This window comes from Mobula hypostoma, chromosome 10, assembly GCF_963921235.1.
Source record: "Mobula hypostoma chromosome 10, sMobHyp1.1, whole genome shotgun sequence".
Taxonomy (NCBI): Eukaryota; Metazoa; Chordata; class Chondrichthyes; order Myliobatiformes; family Myliobatidae; genus Mobula; species Mobula hypostoma.
This window is the reverse complement of record NC_086106.1, coordinates 22,366,030-22,378,721: the sequence shown is the minus strand read 5'-3', so window position 1 is coordinate 22,378,721 and position 12,692 is coordinate 22,366,030. Positions and strand designations below refer to the sequence as shown.

General features: G+C 44.0%; 1 pseudogene; it reads right to left on the bottom strand.

Annotated features, from left to right (window-relative positions):
- Positions 1 to 11,092: 11,092 nt before the first annotated feature.
- On the bottom strand, positions 11,093 to 12,045 carry LOC134352447 (kelch repeat and BTB domain-containing protein 4-like; annotated as a pseudogene).
- Positions 12,046 to 12,692: the final 647 nt, after the last annotated feature.

Here is a 12,692-nt window from a genome sequence, read left to right as displayed (position 1 = left end):
TTTCATCGTGAGTATTTTATCCAGTTCTTGTGGTATCGTGATAGGAAGGACGTGTGTGCGTTACTGAGGATGCAGATTAGAAGTAACAGTATGCATTTCACAATCTAAAACATGGCATCTGAGGAAAGCTTGAGCGAGCTTGTGTTGTTTACTTGGAAAGAACTGGTATGGAACCTGATGTCGTTGTGGTATTAAATATGAAAGTGTTTTTGGAAAGCCTGTTCAGCCAGAGAGGTTTTTTTCCCCCTCCAGGTTGGAAGTAGCAATTATCAGATGTTGTATCTTTAAAGCACTTGTAGGAAAGTTTATATTCGTTCTGAAATTTCGACTGCCCTCTATGCAACATGTGGCAGTAGTGTGAATTGTCAGCGGTCGTGGCGGAGTAAGATACATTTAAGTGTGTCAAGCTCTCGTATTGGCTCGGATGTAATAATTGAAATTTAGACGAGATAGACGGTTAAATTGATTGTGTGCGGTTAACAGGGCGAGCTAATATTGTAGGTCCAAGGTCCTGCACAATCCAAAACTAATGTAAATATCGAATTAATTATAGATATTCTTCCGAGCAAGTCAGAGATGTTCAATATATACAAATTATGGCAATGTTATTCAGATTTCATATGAGAATATGATTTCTGCAGCAGTCTCAAAGTATATCGAAGCGACTGTAATAAGTCATGGGGGGATATCGTTGCCAATATGACAAATTGAGATCTCTTTGTCTGTAGCAGGTACGTCGACTAAGTAGTGTCCATCGAGGTACAGAAACTACAGAAGACTGGAGCTCAAGCTTGAGTCAGATTACCCTACAACACATAGAGTATCAATGGCGTCTATGGAGAACATGGAGCTGGTTGCAGAACCAAAAGGCGCCTCATTGAAATGCGAATTTCAGACTGGATTGGATAAAGAAAATGCAGTGTCTGTGATTAGAAATCTCCGGCAGGCTACATAGCGGGGAAGCTAACGAAAATGTAGACAGATATTGCAATGTTCCTCGCAATTCAGCTCAATTTAGGATCGATATATTGCACCACTGTCCTTTTTTCCATGACGCATCAACCTGTCCAAAGATATTAGGAACTGCTTACCAATGCAGCTCTTTTAAATAATGAACTAAAAGGTCCGATCTAAAACCACAGTCATTGGACGCTATCAGAGAAGGCATTCGTTCTGCTTTCCAATATCCGTGTGATTGAAGCAGGTTTGGCATCACAGGAACAGTTTGCTGCAGACGTGAACAGTATCAGCTGCGATATATGAGCAAATAATAGTCCACAGAAACGCTGATTTTCAGTCACGCAAATCTTCCAAGCAGTACCAGGACAGTCCTCTCACGATAGTATTTTACTAAGATATTTATATTCATATGATACTAATATTATACATATAAAATATTTGTTTGACTCCGCTTTATACTGCGAACAAGTAAAAATCTGCAGATGCTGGTAAACCTAGCAACAAAAAAAAACGCTAGATAAACCTAAACTCCCAGGCATATCCAGAGAAAAGAAAAAAAATACAGCCGATATTCCAGAACTGCGGAGAAAAGGAAAGAAAACAAAATACTGACGAGTAGATTTGAAAGGTGTGGGAGGAAAGAGAGTAAAACCAGGAGATAAGTTAATCCTGAAGGGGGAGAAATAAAGCAAAGAGCAAAGTGAGAAGCACACAAGGCCTTAGAAGAAATAAAAGAAGGGGAGGGGGAGGAGCACCAGACGGAAGATATTCGTGGGCTAGGTGATAACATGAAAGTGAAAATAGGACGGGAAATAGTGAAGTAGTGGAGGAATTATTGGAAGTTTGAGAAATGAATGTTCATGCCATCAGGCTGGATTCGCTCTAACCGAGAAATACGGAATATAAGATGTTGTTTTTCCAAACTATGTTTGTCCTTATCAGAACAGTGGAGTAGGCCATAGGTGGACATATAGGAATAGGAATGGGAAGTGGAACCAAAAAGTGGGTGAGACACGACGAAATCCCACTTGTTCTGGCGGGCGGAGCATAGATATTTGGCGACGCACCGACAACGATCCACGCAGCTGCAATTGAGCGTGTAAACCCCGTTAAGAGAAGCGATGGATCATATTTTTACTGTAGAGCAGGTATGCAATCGATTTGCTGAGGAATGCCATCATGACACGAATGTGCTAGCAATCTCCGATTGCTGGTGACGCCGTCTGGAGACCGCTAGCTCGAACTGCTGCAGTGAGAGTCTTTGAACAGATTCACTGCTTCTGTGATGCGCAGTGATAGTCATTGCGCAGAGATAGAAAGCATAGTCAGAGATAAGAACACCAGAGATAGTTAAATCTAGCCGCTTATTTTCTCTCTGATAAAAAAAAACGAAAACACCTTCGAAACAAGTGCTGACCGGTCTACGGACCAGCTGCTGAAACTCCACAGTATACATTTTGGAGATTTTCCGGGATATCTGATGTACCAGAAGGCATTATAACCATCATATGTTTCAGGGTAAGTGCATGTCAATGTTAAGTTTTGTCCTTTTTCGACCATTAACTGAGGCAGATACTGGGAGTTTCTATCATCACCAAACGTTTCTGGGACACATGACAAAGATTGTGAAAAAACTGTCAGTGAATCAAACAATCAAACCCACAACTAGCAGTGGAACAGAGACTCACCGGGAACAGAATTATATCAAATAGACAGATACGCAACATTACTACAACTTTCGTAATAAAACTGAAAGACGTGAATAAATGTCCCGTGCTTATGCTTCCATCGTAAGCAGTATTGCCAAAGATCAGGGTCCGTGTTAGTTTTTGTTCTACAGAGACGTGTTCCTTGTTTGCAATTGGCTAGGATCTCACAGCTGCTGTTGTTTGAGTGCAATCCTCTGCCATTACGTGCTCTGGCTTCTCTGTCTCTTCTATCTTTATCTATCTGTCTGTCTACCTAACCATCTATCTATCTATCTATCTATCTATCTATCTATCTATCTATCTATCTATCTATCTCTAGGCTCAGTGCTGGGACCCCAGTTGTTTACAATATATATTAATGACTTGGATGAGGGAATTAAATGCAGCATCTCCAAGTTTGCCGATGACACGAAGCTGGGTGGCAGTGTTAGCAGTGAGGAGGATGCTAAGAGGATGCAGGGTGACTTGGATAGGTTGGGTGAGTGGGCAAACTCATGGCAAATGCAATTTAATGTGGATAAATGTGAAGCTATCCACTTTGGTGGCAAAAATAGGAAAACAGATTATTATCTGAATGGTGGCCGATTAGGAAAAGGAGAGGTGCAACGAGACCTGGGTGTCATTATACACCAGTCATTGAAAGTGGGCATGCACGTACAGCAGGCGGTGAAAAAGGCGAACGGTATGCTGGCATTTATAGCAAGAGGATTCGAGTACAGGAGCAGGGAGGTACTACTGCAGTTGTACAAGGCCTAGGTGAGACCACACCTGGAGTATTGTGTGCAGTTTTGGTCCCCTAATCTGAGGAAAGACATCTTTGCCATAGAGGGAGTACAAAGAAGGTTCACCAGATTGATTCCTGGGTTGGCAGGTCTTTCATATGAAGAAAGACTGAATGAACTGGGCTTGTACTCGTTGGAATTTAGAAGATTGAGGGGGGGATCTGATTGAAACGTATAAGATCATAAAGGGATTGGACAGGCTAGATGCGGGAAGATTGTTCCCGATGTTGGGGAAGTCCAGAACGAGGGGTCACAGTTTGAGGATAGAGGGGAAGCCTTTTAGGACCGAGATTAGGAAAAACTTCTTCACACAGAGAGTGGTGAATCTGTGGAATTCTCTGCCACAGCAAACTGTTGAGGCCAGTTCATTGGCTATGTTTTGAGGGAGTTAGATATGGCCATTGTGGCTACAGGGATCATGGGGTATGGAGGGAAGGCTGGGTTCTGAGTTGGATGATCAGCCAAAATCATAATAAATGGTGTTGCAGGCTCGAAGGGCCGAATGGCCTACTCCTGCACCTATTTTCTATGTTTCTATGTTTCTATGTTTCTATATCGCCGTCTCTCTGTCTCGCTGTCTCTCTCCATCTTACCAACTTACCATACCGCCTTATGCCCCATTCCTGCCTCAGTGTCTCCTGTATGTATGTTGGTTTGTGTTTTTTTTTTATTATTATTATTCAGTAAGACACACACATCCTGGCGCAACAGCTAATCAAGCTGCATGTATTTAGCAGTCAAAGGTACAGACCCAAACGTTTCATTATGACAGATAGAAAGGCTCAAAAGCTGGATAAACGGCTGTGGATGAGCAACATTTGGCGGGTCATAATTGAATCCATGTGAGGCACCGAGAGGTAGGGCGTGGGAAGATAAACTTGAAATATACTGAGAGTATGTACGTTGGGACGGCAAAAAAGTAAGAAATCAAAATAAAAGTGGACAAGTTTCTTACAATAAAACGAATGAAGTGGGAAGGGAGAGGGCGGCTAATGACAAGGGGAAAATTGCGGGAAATGACAGTGGAGCGTTCATCAGAAACTATAAAGAACACATTAGTTAACCCAGGCACCTGCTCATATTCTAATCATTCACAGTATGGCCCGGATCAATTTTTACCCGGCCCATGAATCCACTCTTAACAAGTATCCATACCAAGTTTTTATCCACAGAACTACTTAGCCTTTCTGATATTAATAAATGGTCATTATTCCTTAATTAAGGTTTCAGAGATGTAAAATACACTTCAATAGGTACCGAGCAAAAATTTGTAGAAATTTATACAATTATATAGATACAAATAACTTCACCTTAGTGCATTTGGGTCACTTTAGGAAAAGTCATCAAATTTCAGCTAAAATGGCTTTTAGGGTGTCTTTTTTTTTCCTGCTGCCAAATGTCAAAACGGGTCGAATTTGACCTGAAACGTATGTACGGGTTATTGAGGTCATTTTGGAGATTTTATTACCGAATATTCGCATTATGATACTGATTTATTTTTAGGAACGAGCAAAACTGGTCTGCAACACCCTGATACATTTTAACTGATTAAGTGTCTTGTTATCCTATCATGATGGGGAAAAGGTTCTCGGGACCGCTGGACGGACAGATTTTGTGACGTACATTGTGGTAGGACAATGAGTTTTTTTTTTAGTTGGAGACAGAGAGAGAAACAGGTAGAGAAAACCGGACGGAGGATGTAATACAACGCGAAAGCGCGATTTGATGGTGTTCTACCGGCGGTCAATGTATAATAGTTGGCACGAGGATATTCACGGCCCGGTCCATCGTTCCTAATTTCAGGATTTACAGTTTGCCCTTGTTCTGTTAGGTGCTCGAATTGTAGCACCTGATTCTGATTTTGGACTGGCCACATAAATAACTGCTGGGTTCAGCTTCATTTGCAGTACTGTGCTCTTCCCTTCCCCTCTCCTTCCTTCTGATGCCTTGCCTAAAGCCTGGCATGAAGCCTTGCCTGCAACCTGCCCTGTATCGCTGTAAAGTTCTATCGCCGGATTCAGAATGGAGCCTTGCTGTGTCAAGATAAGGAACTGTTTATCGTTGTTTGGAACTGAATTTTTGTGTCCTCACTTCCGCGAGGTAGCTCCAGCCGTTTGCCGCTATCTTGAGTTGGGAACCGTCTCCTTGTGCCCTCGCCTCCGCTGCGTAGGTCTGGCCGTTTGCTGCTACCTTGAGTGGCAACTGTCTCTTAATGGTCTGTGTATGAGTACCGGCCCTACGTCCTGCTCCCTAGAAAGAGTCCTGATTCTGTGTATAGCCCCGGTACCAAGTCCTGTTACCAACGATGGGTCCCGGGGGGAGCGGGGGTCTGGCATGCTCCCGTCCGTGAAGTCCACATTCCGGGTCACGGTCCGGTCCATGTTCCTTACTCCAGGTTTTCAAGCTTGTGTAGATGCTGTGTGATGTACCCCACTACGCCAAATAATAGACAGTACACCGTATGCGATTAAATTATTACACTTTATAGATCTCACTGGAACTATATAATTAAAAGAGATACAATATAAAAATAAAGTAAAAGGCGTCAAATCTGTCAAAGCTCAACCACTTCGTGCACAACCGTTGGAGCTCAATTAAAGGAGTCTTCTTGCGACCATTCGATCCACTCCGACCTCCTCGGCCTGCCGCCAGGGACCAAACATGGTTGTCATCCAGACGCGACACACCAGACTGTCCACGTCTCCACTCCTTGCTGAAGACCCTGGGCCTCTGACCCCCGTTCGGGGTCCATTCCGATGCTCAGCTTACAGTATAGCGTCTCCGCTCTCTGTCCACATCGCGCCTACGCCCAAAGCCAGCGAAAAGAATAGCTCACAGACACACAATAAAGAATAAAATTTATCCCAATCGGTAAGCAAATGACTGCACTTATCGTTATCAGTAATTATAACCCAAATAATCTACTAGAAAGACAGAACCACTGTCTGAGCAGGTAACGTCACAGAGAAGCCATTTTATTTTTAACATACTAAATAAACCATTTTATTATCCTTAGCAATAACATAAAAGAAGAAACACTTTAAATTAATCTCTGTTTTTCCTTTTCTCCCAGGACCAATTGAAGGCTTCGGTGTCTCGTCCTGTCTTTGTGCCTCGCGCAGCTCAGGAGTACCTCGTCCTGCCCAGGAAAGTCTCGAAGAATCCAAGCTTCTTCCAGTCGTGTAGCCACATCATCTCTTCGCCTACTTCTGGAGTCCGAGCCCGAGTCAGGACCCAGGTTCTGGGTTCTTGAACTGTCTCTGTCTCGGAGTCAATACCCAGGCTTCGAAGAACCCATGTCTCGAAGAACCCAAGCCTCGAAGAACCCAAGCCATGTCCAGTTCTGTAATCACGTCCTGTCCTCGTCTACTTCCGGGGTCCGAGCCCGACTCAAGACCCAGGTTCTGGGTCCCTGTCCAGTCTCTGGTTCGGAGTCCTATCCAAGGGCCCTGGTTCCGAATTCGTTGTCCTGGTCCCGCTTGCCTAGCCAAACTCCTAGCCCTAGTCTGTGTCCTGTCCTGTCCTGCCAGAACTCTAGTCCAGTCCACTTTCTAGGAGTGCAGCGCCTGTGTCTTTCATGTGGTTTCGCCCCTCAACGCCTACCTTATGACAGAGGAAATACCAAACACATCACATTTTGTAAGATTTTATACCATTCGCGATCAAGTATTTCTTTCTGACGGAAAATTGTATGCGGATGTCTTTTACACAGCATTCAGATAAATCAGGGTTCACTTGGGCGTCAGATTAATACATCACGGTTTCAGTGGTACGAAAGTCATACCGACCTCGTCACGATTCTTTTGGGCGGTTCTCTCACCGCTGAGGTGGTTCTTGTTAGCGAGGCGTAATCGAGCTGCATCTCCAGGGACAATGATCACAAACTGTTGTCATTCGGGGGACTCGCCTGGAACTTAATAAGTGATTACAGTATATGGTAATGTATGCCCCAGCGATCAAGTATTGGTGCGACTTAAAAGGGATTACACGAAAATAAGGCTGCTGTGAGGAACAGAATGGGTATCATCAGATGAAGTACTGATGAGAGTGTTAAGTTCCGTTCCATTATTCCGGAAGTAACAATCAGAGAATGGCAGCTAGGACCAACAGCGGGCAAAGATGTTGGTTTAGTTCAGACTAACAATGACATAGAGGGAGTGGATCTGCATGTTGTACTTGGGGTTCCGGGAGAGGAGAGGTCATCAGTGAATCGGAGAGTGTCGGCAAGGGTGCAGAACTGGAAGTTGAGACACTCGTAGGTGATGGGGAGGTTTTAACTCTCGTTTCTGCCGAGTGAACTGGACATGTTGTCCAGTAAGTGCTTCTGCGTCGGTTAAAAACATCTGATTTGTATCGGCAATTGCGCTCTCGGTGGATAATGGCAAAGTCCGCGAGCAGAGAGTCGAGTTTAGCGTAGGCTTAGTATTTTCTTGGATCTGAGATGAACCGCGAGGGATAGGAGAAAATATGTGGCTTCGGCGGAGTAGACATCTAACATACTGGATTAGTGGCAGTGCTCCGATAATGTGAAAATACAGCGACTGGCAGAGAGTCTGAAGGGTCTGGCTGCTGAAATAGTAAGCTTATTGAAGAAGGACAAATAATTCCCCACTTCTACGTGCAACTTGCAAGCGCTAGAAAGCGTTTTCGCCACGACGGGAAGTGCAATGAAGCTTATATCGGATATTTGCTTTTTTTGTTTTAGCATTCTGACTACACTTTTCCCACTAGACAGACAGCTGCTTTGCTTGAGGCTGAAAGGAGACTTTCATTTGGCTGAATGGCGAAAGGGCGCCCAGGCAAGTTATATGACTCATTAAGCGACTCTATTTACCGGAGGATGCGCCCCCTCCACGTTTCTTGAACTGATCAGCTAGGTAAGAAATGGATAAACGTGCTGAAGGAGCAGGAGGCCTCCGTCAGCAGGGCACATTCCTCGGTAGTGGCCTTTGTTGCGGAACAGACCCCTGTTGTCACGCAATAGAAGTTTCACAGGATTTCGTGAAATATTATACAGCCGATGTATCCCGGATGATATCGGCAGGTCCTACCATCAAGCGTGTGAAAGCCGACAGGGAGCCGATCCAGCTGTTTGGACGTACTAAGCAGACGGCTGCTACTGAACTGTCCCTTTGAAACGGGGAACGGTCGGTATTGTCTGTGTAACTATGATGAGAATCGACATTTCAAATGATAATGCAACGTACGGAAAAAAGTTCAGAATCTCAATCAACGGTCGCTTAAACAGAAGGTCAAAGCAGGACACCATGGAGAGACCAACTAAGGGAACGTCCCGGTGTCTCGCGGGTTGTAGCGGGGGGTGTGGACGCTGCAATCAACGTATCAAGCAGCATTGCACTGTGCGAAACCCTTTTTCTGAAGGTGTAGTTGTCCAAACTCCAGCGTATCGCGACAGATTGAACGATGTTTTGCTAGACCCACACTTGAAGTAGGCACTCACTTTATTTTACCGTGTAGATCATTCTGCAACAGATATTTCAAAACACCTATCATTGACGTCACCTGGTACACTGGAGATTTTGGGCCTTTGTGGTTATGTCTACCAGTATGATAGTTTTTTGTCGTTGAAGCTGCAGATTTCGAGGCACGTATTGGAGTAGCTGAGCCACTTGATATTTAATGTTAGACTGACCGGCTTTCGATTGAGTAGGGTGAAGCTTCATTTCTTCTAGGAGCAGATACTCCTATTGTGAGGAGGCCAATTGGACTTTGCAAGAAGAAAGTTGGAGAACGTTTACTTAAAAGCTTGGCTATCAACCCGGAGTGCAGAAATATTTTAAGAAATTGCAAAACCATCTTTGGCAGGAAGATCAGCGGAAATTAGAAAATTAGTTGTACACATCGCACAAAACTTTCGTATTTTGGCCTGGGAATGTAGTTAGAATGACGAAGTGACGAGATATCCGAAATTCCCCAGAAGGCCTGATATCGAGGCCCTCCTTGTTGTCACTTTTTTTTCCCCTGTAGCTGTAACGCCGTGTGTTTATTTAAGAAAACCAGGAGGGGACAATTTTTTGGAACAGAGACATTGACAGGCAAGTTATTCAAATTTAGTGCTTCCCCGATACCTGACGATTGGAAAAAGAGATGGATGGATAAATGTTAAATTTCGAAAATGTCTTTTCTACAGAGGGGTTGATGTGCGTTGTTTCAAGTGTACACCCCGCAGCATCCAAGTGACAGAGGGGATCATTCTCAGAGAAAGCATAGGTGGTGGATGTTCGGCAGCATCTGCTGAAACAGAAGGAAGCTGGCATTATCACTGAGTCATGGAGTTCCTATTTGTCCTCCATGGTTGTTGTGACTAAGAGACACGTGACAGTGCGCATTGTGTGTTGAATTTCGCTTATTGAACCGATCAGTATACTATTCCGCATTGAGGATTCGATGGCCTACCCCTGGGGGCGAAATTGCTCCTTGTGCTGTATCTAAGGAGTGAGTATTATCATATATCCATGGGTGAAGTTCACAAACAGAAAACGATATTTGTATATGAAATTGCAATCTTCCAATTTCAAAGAATGCCCCAGGACATTTCAGGTGGACCAGCCTCGATTCCACGCATCTTGGAGAAGAATGTGGACACATGAACTGATGTACCTGGTTGATCACATATTGTCCGTTCCCAATCAGAATGTGTGCAAGCCGAGGCTAGTGAAGATATGAGGCCGCTTGAAAGCGGAATGGTTAAAACTGTAACTGAACAAGTGCCCTGTTCTGCAAATGCGTGTCAACTACTTTGGGCACTCACGAGACTGAGTAGATACGGATCCGTCCAAGATAGAAGCTGTCAAACATGGCCATGGCCAAGACTGCGAGTATGCTAATCACGTACCTTAGCTTTTGAGGATACACCTGGAGGCTCATGAAGGACGACGGCAAAGTACGCCACTCTTTGAATCAACCTCTCTGTGTTTATCTTGCTTGGCGACGAAAGGAAGGAGGACAACAGTAGAAGTTGGCCAAGTTTATTTAAGCTGTTCTGAGCCTTTAACAGAGCAGCGTTAATAAACTTACTTCAACATGTCTACCGTCACCAGAACTTATGTCGTTGCCTCTGTAATGTTTCTTTGTGGGTAGACATGGAGCTTTTCACGTTCATGCTGCACACGCGTGACCCCACCCTTTCTCTTTCTGCCAACTGGAAGTTAATCACAAGACGCAGCGAAACCGGAGGTGATGTCATCACATGCCGCGATGTACCATAGACAATGATTTTTTTTTAATCTTTTGTCAAACTGTAACGTAGTTATCATCCTTTAACTACAACTACAAAACAGTTATAAGCGAATTATTTAAAGCAGAGATTTAGTAAAGTTAAATGAATGCCTTAAGGGAACACACTCCCGACCTGACCATTGTGATGTCACTATGAACTTGGTGTTAAACGTTAGTCTCTAGATCAATATTTATGTAGAATTAGAACGACCTCTGCAACTGGTCTCCGTCTGGAATACAACATGACAATAGTTGGACATTGTTTAGGTCAATTAATATCTGAGAGAATATACATCGGACTGAAATTTTGTTGTTATCTGCAGAAGTTAAAAAACTGTTTTGTGCACGCAACAAATTAAATCCGACAAAAAAATAACTGCAGTTTACTGTACTTGATTAGAATCACGCCAAAACAAATTGCCAATCTGTCAGCAATATCTCCATTCCACTTATCACTCATACTACTCATGTGGCTGGGTTCCGTTTTAATGTTCTGAAATTACCCCTTTTACACTTATCTCTGCAAACAGAAATACACCCATTGCAGCTGGCAATCTTACACAAGGAGGGCACAGGACTCCAAAACTCTGGGAAGCGCAGTCCGGTGAAACTGTCAAGCAGCGGATTGTAACATATCAGAGAATCTCCCTCAGCTACTATAAAAACAGGTCCTTGTGAATAATAGCATGCATACGGCCTGTAAAAGGGAGAAGATTGGGCTTTAACTGGCATGTCCTGGAACGTGTGTCAAAACACCGAATGAGACAAGATGGTTTGGTAAAGTACTCCAGGTCATTCTCTTCCTCATCCATTAGATAGATAGTTTCATTAAGGTTAAGGCCAGAAGCCCGACACACTGCAGTCTCCAGTTTGCTTGTTTCAACCTACATATTATTACAGACCACATAATAATGACAGCACTAGAATATGTATACGGAACAGTTTTCCATCCAATGAATAAATGCTATCTTCACTTGGGACGGATGAAGACGATCTCTTGGCAGTGACGTGCATTGTTTCCAGATCATTGTCTCCATGTTGCACCTCCACATGCTTCGTGGGATGTGGCCACCTACAACAGTCAGGTCAGTTCCATGCTGGCAAGCAGCAGTTGATTTTGCTGAAAGCTGGCGCAATTGATTTTGCCCACTGACACTGATTGCATCATCAGCACAGTGCAAAGAGACTACCCGTGGGAGTGTCTGATTGCCTTCTTTTCCAATCAGGTAAATATGGACAATTTCACCAATTCCCTTTAAACTGGATACAAGGTTCTCAAAGTATTGTGCGGGTTCTTTATTATCAAGACCAATCCAGGTTTCTATTGCTTCGTTTATGAGAGCGGGGAACACCATGTTTGACATGAAGCTGTCTTAGTTCTTGAAGTGAATTTCTCCAAACTTCCCAACTGCTTAGTTTGTCTTTCTGGTCGCGGAGAGTCCCGGTCGGAGTTCTCGGAGGAACGTTCTCTGAGAAGGTCTCTTCTCTGGATCGTAAACGGTGCCAGTAGATCCAGAGGATATAAAATAATGTTGACAGTGGACAGAACTCCACGGCGGTTGAATGGTTTGTTGGTTGACGGCACGGAGAACATGAATGTATCGGTCCTGATCTCCCAAAGGTGACCCAAACTCATTTGTGTATGTATAGTGTCTCCACCTAAATCTATGTCCTTGATCGCTGGAGCACTGTCATCGGGTGGAAAGGCCTTCATGACTGCCTGCTCTTTGTTGCTTTGTAAGCGCCAGCGTTCACCGCTGAACAGTAGTGGGACGACCCAATTGTTTGCTTCGTCTCTGAAGACCTTAGTTCCATTACTTTTTTAAAAAGATGACGTCTTCTACAGATGGAGCAAGTCATTGTCGTGCTCAGTTTGAGTGAAGACTGCCTGTCTCAGTGTGTTCTCAGTCACTTTACTATGCTTGTGCTTTCGTTGTGCTTCCTTGACACACATGACGCTTGTGCAGGGCTGAAAACATGAATGGCGGCCACTCTGTAGCAC